This window comes from Anser anser, assembly GCF_964211835.1.
Source record: "Anser anser genome assembly, chromosome: 4".
In the NCBI taxonomy this organism is placed as follows: domain Eukaryota; kingdom Metazoa; phylum Chordata; class Aves; order Anseriformes; family Anatidae; genus Anser; species Anser anser.
Genome location: NC_139724.1, coordinates 39054310 through 39073774, shown reverse-complemented (window position 1 = coordinate 39073774; position 19465 = coordinate 39054310). Strand labels below are relative to the sequence as shown.

General features: G+C 35.2%; 1 protein-coding gene across 18 annotated transcripts in view; it reads right to left on the bottom strand.

Moving 5' to 3' along the window:
• LOC310898586 (uncharacterized protein) overlaps window positions 1-19465 on the bottom strand; it is a 301122-nt gene that overhangs the window by 154253 nt on the left and 127404 nt on the right. The window contains exon 7 of one of the 18 annotated variants that reach the window (XR_014583462.1): window positions 15220-15815. The exons of the other annotated variants lie outside the window; for them this stretch is intronic. The gene's annotated coding sequence lies outside the window, so the exon portion shown is untranslated. Of the gene's footprint in view, window positions 1-15219; window positions 15816-19465 lie in introns of those variants that run through there. 18 annotated transcript variants of the gene reach the window in all.

Sequence of the window (19465 nt, the reverse complement as noted above, 5' to 3'; positions counted from 1 at the left end):
TACTCTTACTGTATTCAAAAAGTTAGAAGCTGTGTTTCCTTTTCAGTTTGAGCCATATAGATTAGTGAAAAAGCTATTGCAGTTGCACAGTATGGAGGACAACATTTACAGACCAATCAACTAATTTATTATTTGTGAGTGGTGAGGTGTGTGTGTGCAGATGCAGTCCCACATGTATTAAGCACCTAGTTTAAGTGTCAAAATATATGAAAGCTTGTAATATTAAATAGCAATATATCAAAAAATCCTTGCAAATCAGGCTGTCAGGAGACTTTGTTTAATACATTATTAGCCTAGTCTTACAACTGAGCTGACATTACTCATTCTTGAGTGCAGTGCTGCACTACAGCTTTTCTCTGGCTCTGCAGATTTAGAAAGTCAGTTCTTTTCTTGAAGGCGCTGTGATGAAATACTAGGCACGCTTGGATTCTACTATGGAAGCAAAAGACAGAGCCTACACCTTCATCTTGACAGTAACCCAACACCCTGGAGTTCACCATCATGCCAACACTATCATATTTAGAAATAAACTTTTTCATCATCATTGAAATGGCCCACAACAGCTTCCACATAGCTGAACCACGCCAGATCCAAACCCAAGGTATGCCAGTTCAGTCCCAGGCTAGAAGATGACAGCTTCCCCCACCCAGGCCTATTATTCTTTATCGCTCACTGTCCTGGAGAGGACAACTTCCCAGCTGAGTCTAGAGAAAAATTATTACTTAGGGCCCAATAAAGCAAGGAAAAGGAGGGTTCGTATTAATATTTCCCAAATACAAAAGGATATGGAACAGACCACTTTTTCCCTCCCATCAATAAATTGCTCTCACAGTAACAGCCAAAAACCTTGCTTACTGTTTCATCTCTAAATTCAGGATTTTAAAAGACCACTTAGAGCTCTTCTTCCTTTGGTAATCCTCATCAATCAAGGTAAGTGGCTTTGAATTTGCTTGTCTCATTCTTAGGTATAGGGATTACCTCATACTGTCATAGGTGTTGATTTTATTGAGTTGGTGTTAATTTCCCTGTTCTAAACCTTATTCCTTCATTTTTCCTTCTCTTGAAAGATCGGTTGACAGACTTCAGGCATGTTGTCTGTCACCTTAGTATGATTTCTTCTCAATAAAAAATGATTTTTCTTTTAAGACTTGCACGTAAGAAAATATCAGGCTTATTATCAGGTTTTTGAGGTCTAAGCAAATAGAGCAGGAAAACAAATATTTTCTCTCCTACAGCTTGGCTCAGTGGAAAGGCCTTCTGCTACTCCAAATATACTGTTGGGACTAAATTTTGGTGCAAGCACTGTCACCGATGTGTCTGAAGGCAGGAATCAAGCCAGAAAGCAACCTCCCACCTTCAGTTTGGGAGAGGGCTGAGCGAAAAGCTCAGCTTTCTCAGTGTCACAGCCCTAGGGTCATCCCACTAGTTTTTCTACATCAGAAGGAACACCTTGACGGTGCAGGTGTTCCCCGAGTCAGCCCCTCCATGTCCGCCTCACCAGGCTTCACACTGCCCTGGGTCCCAAGGCTGGAAGCAGCATCATGCAACACGGTGCCTTCTTACAAACAACTTTCTTTCCTCACTCCTTCAATAGGGTAACATCTCTTTGGAGCCTAAATGCACATAGAATTCCTTCCAAGACTACTCCTGCTCTTGAACTGTGTCTCCGAGTTCTTTTTTTAAGTTTGTTATGCATGTAATGAATCAAGAGCAAAATCCCTGTAGACTGGCTTACAGTACAACAAAAACTAAGGGGAAAAAAAAATCACTCTGAACTTAACCCAATCCTTCACACAGTATTTAACCACAAAACGCAGCACAGCTGCCGAACTTGAAGCGGGTGTGCAGGGAGGAGGCCTGGAGCAGCGCCGAGGAGGCACGGGCAGAGCCGCAGCGCGATGCTGCCACCTCCTGGAGCAGCCGCCCCCAGAGCTCCCCAAAAAATGGGATTACAGCGCGGGTGAGAGAAGGCAAATTATTTGTCTTCTGTCTCGTTTCGGGGAGCCCAAAGCGGTTCTTTATTCACCACGCATTACCAATTAATTTGTCATGCTAAGTTACGAGGAAGGTGTATTTACAGGGATATTTTAACGGAGCAAAGGAGTCCCTGCTTGGGAGTTTACCAAAGTTTAGATCCCTCTATTTAGAGGCTTATGATTTCAGGCTGGATTTGGGTTAGGGTGATAGCTCCTCAGCCTAGCAGATCGCTGCCTTCTGCAGCCACGTGGCTGCTTAGTGGCCTAAGGCCCCCGGGGAATTGGACAGCAGCTGTCACTAAGTGCTCCACAGAGATGTGGAGGACTTACAAAGTGGGTATCCTTCATATCCTTCACTGCTCGAAAACAAAAGAGGGGGAAATAAACAAACCTGAAAAGAACCTGTACGAGTATTTTCATGCCATGAAGTAGCAGCAGTGAGAGACATTCCTGCAGTGCTGTTTCTCCTGCTTGTGATACTGCTGTCCTTTGACAATGCACTTGTTCTTCAGGAAACAGTAAAAAAAAAAAAGGAATACTACAACTTGAACAAAAATATTTCTCAAACTTCCAGATAGAGTATAAAAACAAAAGAGCAAAACATGAATTTTAAATTCTCTAGACTACTATGACTGCTTCACACAGACATACACTTTTCTCCCAGTTCTGTACTGCAAAAAGCTTAATGGCAAACCACACAGTAAGCTTTGATTACATTGAACTACATTTCTCTACTTGGTAGAAAAAAAGAGGAATGTTTCCCCCCTTAGAGAGAAGCTATTCTCCACAAAACAAGTGTTCAAGATATCACTGTCATTGTGAGAGCTATTCACACATATCAGTAGGAGAATATAACCTTCAACTCCTGTGATGGATGCCACAATTGAACCAGATCTAAACTGGCATCAAGTGAATCCCATTCTTTTGCAAAATTTGGGGATTGAAGTTTAGGGTTTGTGTTTATATCCAGAATGACTTCCAGACCATGGATTTTTACTTTATTATTTTTAAACCTGCATACTTTAAAAGTGACACTTTAGAGCACTTATGAGCCACCCCCCCACCCCCCGAAAAACTCAGCAAGTATAGGAATATGTCTAAATGTAACTCCTGACATAGAAGTCCTGCAAATTTTTGAGAGCTTAGTAGGAAAAAAAATACTGTACTCTGTCTACATTTTGAGCATTTCTAGTCACTTTTTACCTAAGCATTTATTGGGCTCTTCTTCCCATTTCTTAAATTGCACTGCCTACTTCTCTTCATCTTCCACCAGCCTTCCAGCAGTTTCTGTAACTTACTGCTTGTTCTTTCTTTCTTGTATCTCCTTATCTCCATCATAATAAGCCACCCCAGAACTGTACCAAAACCTGCTGTTTTACATTAAGTGGTAAGGTAAGGTTTATTAACAGATATCATTCTTTACAGTAGAAAGGAGTTAATCCCAGTTACAGCCTCAATCTTTTTGCACTGACAAGTATTCAGAGAAGAAAGGTCTTTTCCCCCCAACAGTTTTGAGATGCAGGTAACTAACTCTTGCTCATTTTGAGGTAGAATTTACATTTAGACTGGCAACTACTTGTGAGATGTGAATCAAGGTCACTGTATCTTTATCTCGAGACCCCAGCTTCTCTCTAAAGAGTTTAATACTTGAAGGTAGGAAATTCAGTACAAAATTAGATAGCCATCATTTTTAAGCAAACATGTTATTCTTTGCTGTCTTCCATAGTGTCCTTATCCATAAACTAAACTGAGGGAAAAGATCAAGGGCAAAGGGAAAATTATTCTACTCAGCACAGAATTTAAGTCAAATCATCACTTTGATACCAGAGAGCTAGTTTATAAACAGGTACCAGAAAGAAGCCTACACACTCCTAGAAGTCAAAAGTGTATGGACTTTACACATGCAGACAAGATTTTATGCAGGAATGATACTCTGAGTATAATCACATGCAGCTCTAAGCCACCTGGTTTGTATCCTGTTGTAGAAAAAGGAGTAATTTGACAGCCATAAGAGTGATGCAGGTTAAAGCGAGTACACATAGGTTAGAGCACTGAAATAACTCCCACCCTCATCTCAATTTCTTAAAATTGGGAACTTCCAGTATTCTACTGAAAGGTTGTAAAGATAAAAATTAAAGTTAAATTAAAAGGGTAGGGAAAAATTGCAGGAAGAGAGAAATCCCCAGAAAACCGAAACATTTTATTTGAAACATTGTTCCTTCAATTTCAGTGCTTCTAATCTAACCTTAATGGCTCAAAATGATTTGGAGAAAGTTTGAAGCAATGATTTTATCTTTAAGCTGCAAGCTGAAAAAGATATTTTTGACAGCTTTAACTAGAAGATTTGGCTCATGCTTACAAAAGAAGTTGTGCAAGGGTTTTCTTATATCACTTTTGGCTCTAAATCATGAAAGTATGGAAACATACTCAGATTTAATTGATTTCGTTTTTAAAATAGCAAAGGCTGTAGCACTTCAAATATTTCCTCATTTTAGTCAGTCTTCTTACACAATAGAAGCAAATAATCTTTGAAGATGTTTCTTTAATTGATAATTGCATTATTTTTATACACAATCAATGCCTCTAGTTTGCTTCTAAGTGAAACCTAAAAGGTGTATTGGAAAAAAAAAATAGGTTTCTAAACTATTTAAACTGTTACTAATCTTCTCTTTCATTTTGTGACAAAAAAGAATGAGTAGTGATTGTAGGTTTCATTTCCCAAGGGGAGTCCTATCCGTTTATTTTTGAATCTTTCTTCATTATTATTAAATAAAAGATATTAAGGCATGGAAAACAAGTCCAGAAAAGAAACAACATTTCTATTCAGATTTTCAGTGATCTCGAGCTATATTAGTTGCACTCACACACACACACAAAACAACCTCAATATAAACACAGCTCTATCATTACGTAAAGGAAGAATTCTAAATATATTTCCCTTAATAGGAGGAGAAGTCTAATAAAGGATTTTGCTATTTAATACTGCACAAGATAATGAAATTCACTGGCCCTTAGGTCTACTGAAGGCATGTTAATAAAGCATATGGATACTTGTCTGAAATTGCCACTCAACAGTACTGGCCATACTACCAGAGCTTATAAAAAGCTGCATTGTATTTGCTCTTATCTTTACTTCCCTCCAAAAATGACTTTGGATAAAAACTGCAGTTATGCCTACTAAGTTTTTTTGAAAAGGGCTACATTTCTATACATCAAAACACTGCAAATTTAGAAGATGTTTTTCCATTAAACAATAACGCTTGAAATTTCATGCTTTTTCCCCTTGAAAGTTTGTGTCTTGTTAACAGTAATGCTACACACCCACTATCCACATAGACTAAAAGAGACATCTACTTCTGAGATCCTTGTTTGATCCTCTCTTTTAAAAAATATTTAGAAAAGTAAGATTTAAAGAAGAGGAATTTCAAATCTTGTTATCTGCACACAATTTCAGCTCTGCACCTCTTGACAATCCAGGCAAGATAGTTTTCCTACTATAACAAGACCAAAATTCACTTTATCTCAGTCTGGCGTTCTGTGAGAATACTAACGTATTTACCTTTAAGCAGGAGATTAGCCTCATTAAAATGAACAGATACTTTCTTTCATAATGTTAAGACTGTGCTTCAGCATTTTGCCTAATGAATGGACTGTTGAGTAGTTTAGAGCCTTATCCGCACCACCATGCAACACCGCAAACACCCTCGTCCCATGCAAGTCAATGTAAATTTTACCATCAACTTCAGCAAAGTTGGAATGTCACCCTAGGGTGACTTAGCCTTTATGCTAAGTTTTTCAAAGCTACTTAAGGGATTTAAAATTAATGGAAATTGGGCATTCAAAATACTTAGGCAGCTTTTGAAATTTCAGTCCTATGTCTAAGCGATTAAATGGAAGAAGGAAGGAAAAATAAAGTAAAATTATTCTCAGAAGTTTCATAGCAACTTTTATGCAAAAGAAACAGTAGTAGGTATACATTATATATGATTACAGAACAAATGAGCATTTCTGATAGGTGTTAAATCTCAACAGAAATGGATACATTAAATAGTTCTTCTGTCCAACAGTATCCAAACATACTGAAGTGTAATATTTGAAACCCTTCACTTTCTACATAAGGTGTGTGTTTGACCTGCACAGAAATAATAACCCACTAAAAACGGCACAGTCAAAGGATATTTCTAAGACGACCTTTTTAGAACCATCTCAGTGTTAATGCAAACACATGGGGCCTTTTTCAGTATGTATTGTGATGTTGTAAACACTTTGGTTGCAGATAGAAAAAAAAGTGTTTTGTAACCTGGTTTTGTTTCATACAGTTGACTACAATACTATAAATTATGTGAAGACATGAAAATAAATGCTGTTGCCATACAGCATGTCTCTTAAATATCCAAAGACTGAAGAAGAGGGGAAAGAAGCTCCCATTCCTTCCATTTACCCACTGTTAACTAAACACTAGAAGAGAAATATCAAGTACTATTAGAGAAAGAGCTAAGAACTAGAGTTTCAAGCCTTCATGTTGGGTCTAAATCTATATATTATCTCTACTTTATGTATGAATTACTTCAAATTTTGAAGCTCAACAGATCAGGAAAGAATATTTTAAATACTTATGAAAAATTCATGTGCCAAAACATTAAAAAAAATGACAGGGTTGAAATGATCCATTCATCCCTCATTAAATTATGTAACAATAAACTTGAAGTCCTGAATTGAAAGAAGGGACTAAGAAAAAGAAATATAACTCCTTAACCCAGCTAAACAACTAATGTATCTGGATGTTTCACAGATCAGAGGAAAAGCTTGAATTTATAAGTTTGCTGATATATATATATGTATATATATATACACACACCTTTGAAGCTGATATAAATCATATTTCACATGTTAAAAGCAGCTCTGATTGAGGTGGTTTTCAAGGAAATAAGGAATAGCTAATATTTGACTTTTATTCCACTGAAAATAATTCACAAAATTACTCACTAAATTTGGAATTTAATAACCATCCAGAAGACTTATCTATATTGTTTTAATGGACTATTCCTTATTCAATTGAAAACTCATTTTCTTCTATTTCTATTGATTTCTGCATTTCAGACAGGAAAATATGCATACTTAAACTATAATTGCTTTTACATGGGTAGTTATGGATGGCTCAAAAATCATTTAAAATTATCTTACTATTTTGCTTAAGTTGGCTTTGATTCTTCCTTTAAGAAGTCCCAACATTTTTCTGGTACACCATCAGTTATATGGAATCCTCAAACACCTATTTATTTTTACTCTAGCACTAGCACAGAAATTGTGACAACGGAGTCTAAGGCACATCTGTAAAACACACTTAAGTCTTTGTTAAGTGCTGTAACCCACATTCAACTGCTCTGTTCAACAGGCAATGATTCCCAAGACATCAAAGTCCAGATATTCTTTTCAAGAGATGAACTGCTGAAAAGAAAACAGGTACTTTATTGTTATGAAGACCTCTGAGAAAACAAACAAGCAAAACAAAACAAAACAAAAAGCCATGAGGATCTACAATGCCAAAGGGGTATTTTGTTCTGTCCCCTTTAGCCACAAGAGCAAAGCTGCACTTCAAGTTAAGAAAGGCTTAGCAAAGGTTTCAAGACAAGAGACAAACAGCTGTGATGACTGGAATTTAGCCAGATCTGCTAGAGCATCTCAAACCTTTAAAGATATGACTACAAAACAGAGAATTCAACCATTAGTTAACAGGAGACGCATCTTAATTGAACACTGGACCCCTGCCATCATTTTTATGTCAAAAGCTGAATTAGACCCCAGACTTATGAAGAAATAATCATCAGACAAAATGAGAAAATGTGCCTCAGCAGTAGTAATTAATTCAGGTAGTGCAGAACACAGGCAGAACACAGTCTGACTAACAGGGAACAGTAGAATGCTCATTTTGGCACATGTGATAGCAAGTGCTGGTTCTTATAAAAATTAAGTAGTAATCCATGGATATTTTTCAGCAGAAAAGCAAACAAAATGACAACCCCAAAAGAAGTAATTTGACACTTCCAATCACAAAAGATGAGCAATAGAAAATCAGGTTATTCCAGGTCAGCACTGAAGTATCATCATAGCAGAGATATCAGCAAAATCTTGCTACTACTTTTTTGTGGTTTTGAGTAATAAATTTGTAGGAAGACACCTTAAATAAGTTTGTGAAAGTCCTCTAAATTGACTGCTTGGATTGTAAAAATCCAGCTTCATTAGTAATATCTGGTCTTTTTTTTTTTTTTGGCACCCTGCTCTGTGGGATTCCATCCCAAATCAGAAGTAGAAACACAGAAATAAAGTGAAAACAACTTCATTATTATTAATTGGAAAAGTGTTTGAAAACAATTAGAAGAACTCCTAGAATTTCCATAAAAAGCTACAAGACTAAAATGAATCTACATAATGGTTGCTAGGCATTACATCCTTTTGAGATTTTACAGTTCTTATTGCCAGGCAGGCAGACAGTAAATCAGTGGGCAAACGCAAGAGAGGTGATCTTGAAATAGATGAGGTAAGGATTGTTGTGTCACTCTAACCAGCCATGAAAATTGGCCCCATAGAAGTATATACTTTTAAGTCATTCTTATAGAACCAGACAGATCAAAAGAGTGGACCCTAGCTGTATTTTTAGGGATACCAGCAAAACACAAGGATGGTGACAAATAGTTTGATGATGATTGGTGTATTATGCTATTAGTTTGCTTATTCTGAAAATAATAAATAGCGTTCCTCAATCCTTGGAAACTAATTGCACATCTGAAGTGTACTACATAAAAGTAGTTTTGCAGAATTTTCTAGAAAAAGTGTCAAAATGTACGTATTGCTTCCTCTATCCAGAGATGCTTTTTTCCTTTCACAGGTTTCCCCTACCTGCTTTAGAACTTTAATCAAGTTTAGGTACACATACTTTCAATAAAACCTTTTTTTTCTTCCGATGAATTACATACCATAGATGTATATTTCACACATTTGTCCTGAACAAAATTTTATGGTAAGCTGCAACATACCCTTGTGCTTTTAACACTACTCATCAACAGCTTCCTGAAGTGTTCAGTATTCTACATCAGTATCTAGTAAGAAATAAAACTCTACTTCATACATATTCAAGAATAGTAAGGGAATTAAGATTTCTCTATCCAAACGAGCATTATGCTATGCTCTCAGAGCTCTACATCTAGTAATAGGACTGTCGTGCCATCTATAAATCAGCATGAGAACATTTGGCCCTTAGTCTGCATTCAGAAGATTCTATACCATACCCGTCACATTAAGAAGTGGGAGAAACAGGAACATAACTAAAACATTTCAGAGAAACGAAATTAGAACCAGCTGTTTTAAAATTCCTGGCATCATCTTCAAGCACAGTCAGTAATAAGCCTTTAGAAGGGCACATCAGAATTACAATGAACAATTCGAACAGATTTTGCTAGTGCCCAGTGCTCTTAGCCATTCATATTAAATGGCTGAAATAGCTGCCGCAGTAGCAGAAGCAAGGTTGTGATCAAAATTGATAATGATGCACATATATTTTTTTTATTTTATAATTTTCTGGAGTCAGATATAATTGTTAGCTGCAGTGAAATACTAGCACAGCCACATGAATTATTTTCACACATACATAGTTCTCATGGTATATATTCATGCAGCCATTTGATGTAGAAAAGTGTTTTAAATACAAGTGCTGAGATAAGAAAGTAATCATCCCTCGTATCCACATGTGCATGCATATGCATAAGATACTGTAAAACAACATTACAGCACATCCCAATGTTCTTAATTGGTCAATATAGAAATTTTATTGTGACATTCACTGAAAAGGAAGAGAACTAAACTACCTCCCAGTTTAATTTCTACTGCCGTATATCCCACTGACTTTGACTGTGCACGTGTAAACTTACTCAGAAAGCTCATCACTAAAGGTTCAGTCCTCAAATCTAATTCTCTAATCTAAACTAATAAAAAAACAGATAACTCTTCTAATAAACCAGAACATCAGTATATTCTAGGTGGACTGTGTTATTTTATACACACAGCACGTGCAACAACTTGGCTTAGAAGCATGAAAGGAGTGGTAAAAAAAAATCTTTACAATAAAACCAAAATGTAGTATTATTTTAAGTCTTCATCACAGAGCAAACATAACTAACATGCACTGACACAGGAAGGATTTGGGTTTTCTTTCCTGCCCCAGGTTCTTACACAGGTAAGGGTTCCTTCTGTAAAAGTAATGATTACCATTACAAAAATACAGCAGGTAATGCTGTAACTGTTAAGATGCTCCAATTTTTCCTCAAAGCAGCAACTAAGTGTGCTTTGCAGAACTTAACAAGTGTTTGTAGCTTTATTCTTTTATTGATCACGACGAATATTTGCTCCACTAGTTACAAAAGTAATTTAAACTGGAAAAGACCATCAGCATCCATGATTTATTCTGATTAAGTTAAGACTGTAAATTCAAACCCTTCTAATGAAATCATCATCACCTTTCTAATGAAGCCATCATCCCTCACACCCTTAGCGTGAGGAAAAAGCATAAGGGCAAATCAGGTATTAAGCTAACCCTTTGCAAGGACTACATAGAAAGGAAAAATCATTAAAAGCTTGCTTCTTATGTAAATTATTACATGACCCTTGTCAAAAAAAATCATGTCAGATTTGGGAAGTAGCATTTTACTTCCATATTTTCTAAGTCAATCAAATGATTTATTTTTCTCCAAAAACTTTAAGGAATACAGGATACTCATCAGTACTTTAAGTTGACAGAAAAAGTGCTTAAAGTATTTCTTCAAATTAGGGGACTTACTTCAGGGTCACAATCATTGCAAGAGACTGTTAACAGTTCTGGTGTAGCTAAAAGGCTTCTTTCAAACGCTTTTACAGGTGTTGATTCATTCTCTTTACAAAGATTGCAGCAAATCATATTTAGCTGCTGCTTTGAGGAAAATTTGGAACCTCTTACAGTCATTGAATGAGTTAATGTTACAGTGATTACCCTTTGCCAGCTTCATTCTCTAAATCCACATAGAAATTTCAAGATGATCCTCACAAACGGTTACTTTAAAAAGTTAAAGCAAAATTAATACAATAACCTCTTAAATATTTATTTTTTCTTTCGACACAGCAATCTACCCCTACTTTGTACTATAGTTACACCCCATAAATAGAACCCAGAGTGCCAGAATTGTACTGCCTCAAACCACTGCCTTTGGTGCTCAAACCAAACACTCCAAGATCAGCACAGATTAATTATGAACTAATACTTTTAATCAGTCCTCTTCTAAATAAGGTACTAGTGAGTCAGTGGAAATGAGAGATCAGATCATACTGAATTAACTGTAAAGTACTGCATATTGTCTGATTTTAGCTGTATTTTCTGAGATATGCATGGCTGAAATACACTCTACATTGAAGGTATCTTATAAAGAAGGTCTATTCCCAGTCCGTTTTGTTACAGCTTTTCACTGCTGTTTCTTATTTTGCTTTTCACTAAACGACACTTTGCAGTTGAAACCTTCAAATGAGTGCGCTAAAGAACATTCTATGCAATTAGAAATACAACAGAAACTCAAAGATTTATCCAATTAATAAGGGTGAAGGAAAAGTAGTAAGTGTAAGGCTTGCAGCTACTAGGTATTCTGATGACTTGGAACTCCCTAAAAATACAACAGATAACTGTAAAGATTCAATGTAATATCTCCTAATAACTTAATATGAAGAAAAAAATGTGTAAGAAACTTCTGATATAACAAAACAAGTTTCATTCCAATTAAAATTAAACTTTGGCAAACAGCAATGTAATAGGAGAAGGAGTGTTTCAAAATCTTCCTCTTTATAAAAAAAGCCATTCAAATCTCCTTGTTACACACTTTGTACCAAGTTTGGCACATGATATCTATCCACACTTTAAAAAATATATATATGAAGACTGATAAAAAAAATCCTGCTTTTAATTTAAGTTAAATTTGGGTACAGAATGTGATCAGGCTAAAGAAAGGAAAACCATATAAAGCTTCTCAAACTCAAGGGGTTGTTTGGGGGAAAAAAGTGCAAAGAGTTACTTTAAAAATGTAAAATTTAAGTGGATCAGATTTTAAATTAAGCCTACAGAGAAAAGTTGCCTCAATTCTATGCAGAGAAGTGTCCTGCATTTGTACGGAAACGCCATTTCCATTAAGGCAACTATTAATGAAGGGCACAGAACATATAAAAAAAGTGCATTTTATACTATATATATAGCACATGCATATTCCATTTAAGCCATTAATAATACAGCTACATCATTAATATAAGGAAATTTAATAATGCCTTTCCATTTAAGACCACTTTATTGTGCTATATGAAGTTAAGATAGTTTTTTTTTTTTTTAATTAACTCATTGAAGTCAGCTAGATAAATCTTAACTTATGAGGAAGCCTTCTGAAAAGTGTTTACTTAAGCTTTACATTAAGGTAAAAAAAATAAATTGAATGACAGCTTGTAATTACACTTCAGGAAAAAAGAAAACCTGTGCATAAAAACATATTAATGCTAAATAATATGCTAAATCTTAAGACAACAAGGTACTGCAGAAGGATGGAATCTTATAAAAATAGCGATCAATTTCTGTAAGATTTACTGTGATAAGAAAACTCTCAGCAACAACAAATAAGTTGATGAAACCAATGTCTTTTCAATAGAGTGTCCTTTTTGTAGTCATCTGGAAGTAGGAAGAAATTGACTGATTAATTTTTCTTTCAATTTCCTTTAATTGTAACTTATCAGAAAGTGTTAGTTGTGTTTTAATCTCATGAAAGACACACAATGCAGCTATTTATATTACTAGTACCAATGAAGATTATGGGTAGAAATAGTTGCTACTAATCTCTCAAGAAGAAGGATTCTGGGCATGTGTTACTTGTCTTTTTCTGATATTTGCTGAAGTTGCTAACTGTACTGAAATGGCTTGCTTTAAACTACCTTGGTATCAGGTAGAAAATATTGCATTGAAAGCACTGGATTTCAGAAATTAAGGTCCATGAAGTCTGACAACTGTATCTAGTAAATTGGTAGAATTTATAAGAACAGAGAGGTGAAGTTGCCTCAGGGCTCTGCATTGGAACATATCTTGTTTAAGACTTGGTTTCACATTTATGTGTGAACTAAAGAGGTGGCAAGGTCTGTAAACAACAGTGAGTTATCCAGATGGTAAAGAAGAGGCTGACCACAAATGTCGTGTTATTGTGTCAGCCAGTATAGAGATATGTGAAGGAATAAAAATAATTTTAAATGCTTGGGTAATATCCAAGTTTCATTTTGGAATATAAATTAGTACAAAATAATGCTGCCCCCCCCCCCTCGTTTTTAGACCCATTACCAACATTTTCTCTCAGCATGCTTATTTGGTTTAACAGATCACTGATTCTCCTGTCAAAATATTGAGAAAACTGATTATAAATTCCCCAAAATTATCATTCTACTAACTGTGAAGGAGAATTCACCACAGTCTACAGGTATTTCTGACAACATGCAAATACACTCCCTATACAGAATACTAAGAAAAAATGCTCAAAAAGTGTGGTGAAAAACTGAATCCCGCATGCTGTTGGAGACATGGATATAACACAATGCACAAAGCAACTAACAACTATGGAAATAAATCAGATTTCACAAAGAGGGACGTGATGTCACACATGGATGAAAAGGATCCCAAGATACAGAAGAAAGAGAAGAAAGAAATACGCAAACAAAAAATTGCAAACTTTCTCCTTATTCATGAACTACCCACTGTGTAGGCTGACAGCATGGTAAATCTGAATTTGTGACCATTATTAACAGTCCAAATAAGAACAAAGTAACCTCAAACATCACTTTCTTCTATTACCCTAGAAAGAGATTGAGGTAGAAAACACAGGACATATAAGGAGAAAGAAAAAAAAAAGTATAGTACAGATCATGTAATTCATAAATAAAATTTCTATTTTATTGACATGTAAATTCATATATGATTATTCCTCCAAATAAAGGTACAATAAAAGTCAGACTGCAGAGAAGAATGGAACATTCAAGGGTTAGAAAAGTAAATTGTAAGTCTAGATCAAGGTCTAGAACTAAATTAAAACAGAGCCTTCTAGTAATACACACTATAAAACCAGAGTAGAAGTATCTCCTTACTGCACAAAATATCCACAAGATACCAGTAAGGTTAAAAAAATAGATTACTCATTCTGTGAAGAGTTTTGTATTTGGATTATATGAAAGCGCAAAACTGAGTACTTCTCCAAATCCCTACCAACACAAATGTTTCCCTCCCTCCTAATATACTTTCTGTGCTATACTTCAGTCCTTATAGGGCTTATAGTCTCAGAGTATAATTATATTTAATTAACAGCCGTTTAAGTTTTAGCTGCCTATTATTTCTAGAGCACAAATTCTACATACACCTTCAAATAAGAATTTGAGGCATAGCATTTCTAGTATGCTTTAGCAATTGCCAGGTACATCCATCTCTATTTGTGGACTTAAACATGGATCTTGCTCACAGGTTGTGCAGTATTTGTACTAATTCCTGTAGCAACATGTGGCCTTCATGAAACTACAGGTGTTATCTAAACCATAGCGGTTTTTTGTTGTTGTTGTTGTTTGTTTTCATTTGGTTGTTTTTTTTTTTTTTGTTTTGTTTTGTTTTTAGATGGTATTCCAGGTTTCCTGAAGAGAAAGTTCTTTTAGCTTCCTGCTCTTACCACAAAAGCTGCAACAAATTTTGTTAAAAGTATAGATTATATACTTTTAAGCAGAGATAACACAAACCAAGTATTCACTAATTATCAGGAAAACAGATGTATTCTTTATATTACTTTAAGATGCATCTTAGAATGAAGTCCACAATACAGAAATATAGTCCCAATCAGTGGTACCAGCTTCTCAGGCTTACTAATGCTTTTCAGGTCTATTTTTACATTAGAGCCCATGTACCACGGTACCATGAAAAGTACCAAATTGCATCGGTGAGAGTTGGAATGGAGAAAAATTGAGGAATTCTTATACAGATACTTAGTAACTTGCAGGAATTCAGTCTCAGTCTCATTGAAATATTCTTAGAGAATCACTGGATTCTACTTATTCACATAGTGAAATAAATCTGATGCACAAACCATACATTCAGATTTTCCATTGAGCTTTAAAACAAAAATATATTTTTTAATAACTTCTCCCTAGATTACATCGTTCATATACAATTTGAAAATCTGAAAGCTGCAACAAACTGAAGAAAGCACAACAATGCTTAGAACTCAAGAACATTTATTATAAAGTTAGAATTTTGGTTATTGCATTTGTCATATGTAAGAATTTCCTACAAGACAAAGTAAGTTTGTCTGAAATTGCTGAAAACTTAAAATCCTTTTATTGGAAAAAAAAACTTACAAAAAGAAAGCACTCCAGATGGTCTAGAGTTTACATTCATCTGCCAACATATGATATCAAATTTTAACATTTTCTAGTCAGAAACAATGCTTCAAAGAAAGCATTACTGTATCTTTACTTACACCAGTGATTTGGTGATGAAAAAGGTATACAAACATCCTGCAGAAATCTATGCAGCACAGTTGTCAATGAAGACATATATGAAACAGGAGGAAAATTATCATTGGACATAACTCCCAAATGAAACACAGATGTTATTATGCTCTCTGAATTGTGAAGCTACTTAGGAATGAAGATATTGTGGAAGCATTTAGTCTTCTTTCCATCAAATAAATGACTTCAGAGCAAAATGAAAATAATTTGCTTGCATTTTTGCAGGCTCCTGTGCTGTCCCATTTAGAATCATAGAATCTATTTAAAAACAAACAAACAAGCAAGCTACACACAATTTCTCACCAAGTAAATATCAAGAGTCTCCAATAAGAACTTAGCTTATTCAGTGTACCATCCTACTTCAGCAGATGGATACACAAAACAAAGCCAGAGGGTAAGGTAAGAGAAAAGATCCATATATGTCCCAATAGCAGTACATGGTAATTAGGACTAAATCAGAACTCTTACACTTTATAGTTTAACATCCTCTAACAGAAATCCTTTAAAGTAGCCTCTTATAAAGCTTCTCCTGCATTAGAACAACATAAGCAAAACTTCTGTGTTGCTCCAGTCAGTGATTGGTAAAAATATTGACTAGAACAGGAAGAATTGCCAACAACCATTTTCAATCATGCAGGAAGAAGTAGATTAGTCAGAAGGAACTAATACATCATCAAATTATAAATTTCTTTTTGTAACACCAGCTTAGTATCATAGTGAAAAAAACTGATCTGTGTACCCTGGAACATAAAAATCCCATCAGTTTCTCTGCTGCAAATCTTTAGGTAGAACCTAAGATTAGGAAGTTTGGACTTCGAAGAAGGTACATTCAACTTGAGAAATCCAATTATGCTTAGTGAGGAATTGATCTTGAATGCCATTCTACAGCTTATATTCCAAGAGTTTACTGAAATTTAATAAATCCTATTATTAATGTAAATTAAATATAATCAAGTTTTGATAGGACAAAGTATCCATCCATAAAGACTGAAAAACAAACAGCTGCAGCTCATTCACAGGACATAATACATTTGCTGACAGTCTTCCTTTATTTTCTGTTCTACACTCACTTTTTAAATGTTGCAGACTGATCGTGCTTTATATCTAAAAAGAAATTTCAATTGTAACTAAGTGCAGTGTGCACATCTTTAATGCTTGTAAAAGTAAAAAGTTGAAACAGAAGTGGTGGAGTGGTGTTCTATACAAAAAAAGAAAGCTACAACATAGCTAAAATGCACAGCATTTATGGGAAAGAGCAAAGGTTTTCTGTGTAAGAGCATCTCAATTCAAAACAAAATACTATAATTAGATTTAAAATACAGTAGGAAATCAGAACATTGATAAATGAGTACTCATATCTAATATAATTTTGAAGGATCTCAGAAAACAAGCTTTTTTTTTTTTTCCCTTCACTATTTAAGAAACAAGATAAAAATAAAAAATAGCTACTAAAGTACCCATTTCAGTAACATAGCAGCAAGGTAATAAATCTCCCATAATGCCATGTTTTAGCACGGAATAATTGTTAGTAAATCAAAGGAAAACACAAGCAACCAGGTACCATGCTCCAGGTTATGGCAATTGAAGTAAACTCACAATGGCCTGACTTTGACAAGGAACTATAACTAAGTTGAAGTGACACTCCAGAAGTGACATGTCTAGAATTACAGGAACTGGGTTAGAGAGAGTTTCTCACTTGCCACTGATAGGTGCACATTTGAGACGCTGGAAATACTTGTATGTTTGTCTGGCATTTGCCAGTCACTAGGAGTTCTTGTGGATTATCACTCTTATCCACGGAAAGATCTTGCCCAAGCTAAATATCAACAAGAAATTATTCCAAGTAGTTTCCTAGTTACGGGTAGGAGATCCAGAATACCACATTTGCATAAGTTACATAAGAATTTGCAGTACTTACTGGAACTACAGATAAAAATTTAAGACAGACTAAAGCTTAACTTTTTCTTCCTCACCTCTTTCCATCCAAGAAGCAAGACTTCATGAGTCGGGTTCATGACTTATATATTTCTGAAGCCAGAGTTCAGATTTTTTTCATACATATGCAGAATAGATGTTTAAATAAGAAGCAAAAGGCACTTATAGCCCCGAATATGTCTAAATAAAACTCAAGGTTCTATACACACTGTTTTCTTATCCAGCACTTATTGTTTCAGTCCATAGGTGCTTAGTGTTTTATTTTGTTTTTAAAGCAATATTCAGAATAACTATGTAATTCATATTACACTATGCCACCGTTCCCCTTTCTTCAGGAGTTCTGTCCTTTAATAAAGTCAAATTACTCTCCAATGAATGAATTATTAAATAAAAATCTCTGCAAACCAGTATAAGAAAACTAAATATTAGGAGCATTTTACTTTAATTTTCTTGGCTCCGTGTGATTTTTAATTTTAACTAAATAATCACTATATTCAAATGAACGCTTTCACAAATAAGGGACATTGCAAAGTCTTCAAAAAAGGTTTGCCATGAAATCAGTAATAAAGGGGACTTAGGCTAAGAGCAACACAGTCTACCTCTGTCAAAAAGAGCATAGTGCCTTTTATTAAAGGTTGTGCACAAGTATTGTTTTTCAGTGACAAATTGCTCAGAACATAACTTTTTCTTTTTCAAGGGTAAGAAAACAAAATTGTTTCGTCTTTCCATTTTCTTGGAAGAACCTCACCATTCTCACTGTTCCCTCACTTCATACTATGATGTGGATTAATCCCTTTTATTGAGAATTGATAAATGATCACAACAGCATAATCCATAACACACTCAACAAGAAAAGGAAGTGTCTGAGTGTAAGAAATACACAATATGTATTTTAATGGGCTATAAGCACAGAATTTCTCCACTGCTAGTCAAGCAGATACTTGTATTTCTAATCATACGTTGTTTGAGTGAACCCTTCAGAGCAGACGTTTTTCAGTTACTTGTATTTAAATTACTACCATATTCAAATACTTCAATATCTCATTTGTTTAATATAGCCAAAATATATGACTCCTGCCTCTGATCTGTTGCAAACCTTTTCTCAGAGTAAGAAACAAAGCCCTGATCCTTATCTTAAAAGGAAAACCAGATTAGTGAATCACAATATTGTTGAAAGCCGGCCCATAGCATTATTTATATCATGAGGAAATCTGGTTTCATGTTTCTGATCAGAAACACAATCAAGCACAGAGCCATCTAAGACTTTGCAAGGCACAAAACGTGATGAACTGTCTAGAAAAACAAAATTCCATGTCTTCAGTTTTACAGAGTACTCTTCAGAGTCCACGTGAAAGTACTTTCCTGGTTATTACCCACATTTCTGGACCCCTTTCCTAAAGCTTTTCTGTACTTTCATTTTATATGCAGTACTGGATGATATATCAAATCCTTAAAGAGCACGCATACCTTTTTTTCGTCCTCTCCCACCACCCACCTACCCTTTTCAAAGGCGCTGTGCCCACCATTCTGGAAATTCTGGCTCTATTACATTTCAAATCCTTTCTTTTACGAAGCCATAGCAGTCTTCAGAAGTTACAGCTTTGCCCCACAATTTTTCAGAAAATTTCCAATGATCAAGCATGATGGAGCCTTGGTCAGCTTTGAGGCTGACATTTTGCATATTGAAACATTCAGTAATGCTTTTTACACTGCTTCACAAGCTCAGTCTAAACAACTTACATGCAATAATTACAAGGAAGTATTTACAAAAAAAATATGCACTTTAGTATATGATCTGAATTGCAATAGTTCATTCAGAGCCACTAGGCTACAGAAATTCTAAGAAATATATACTATGATACAGTAGCAGCATTACTTAGAATTGATGGTACAGCAACAACATTCATTTCTCATACAGTACTCTAGGCAGTACTCTCCCACCTGGCATATTAGGAATATCTTGAAGTCCTAGG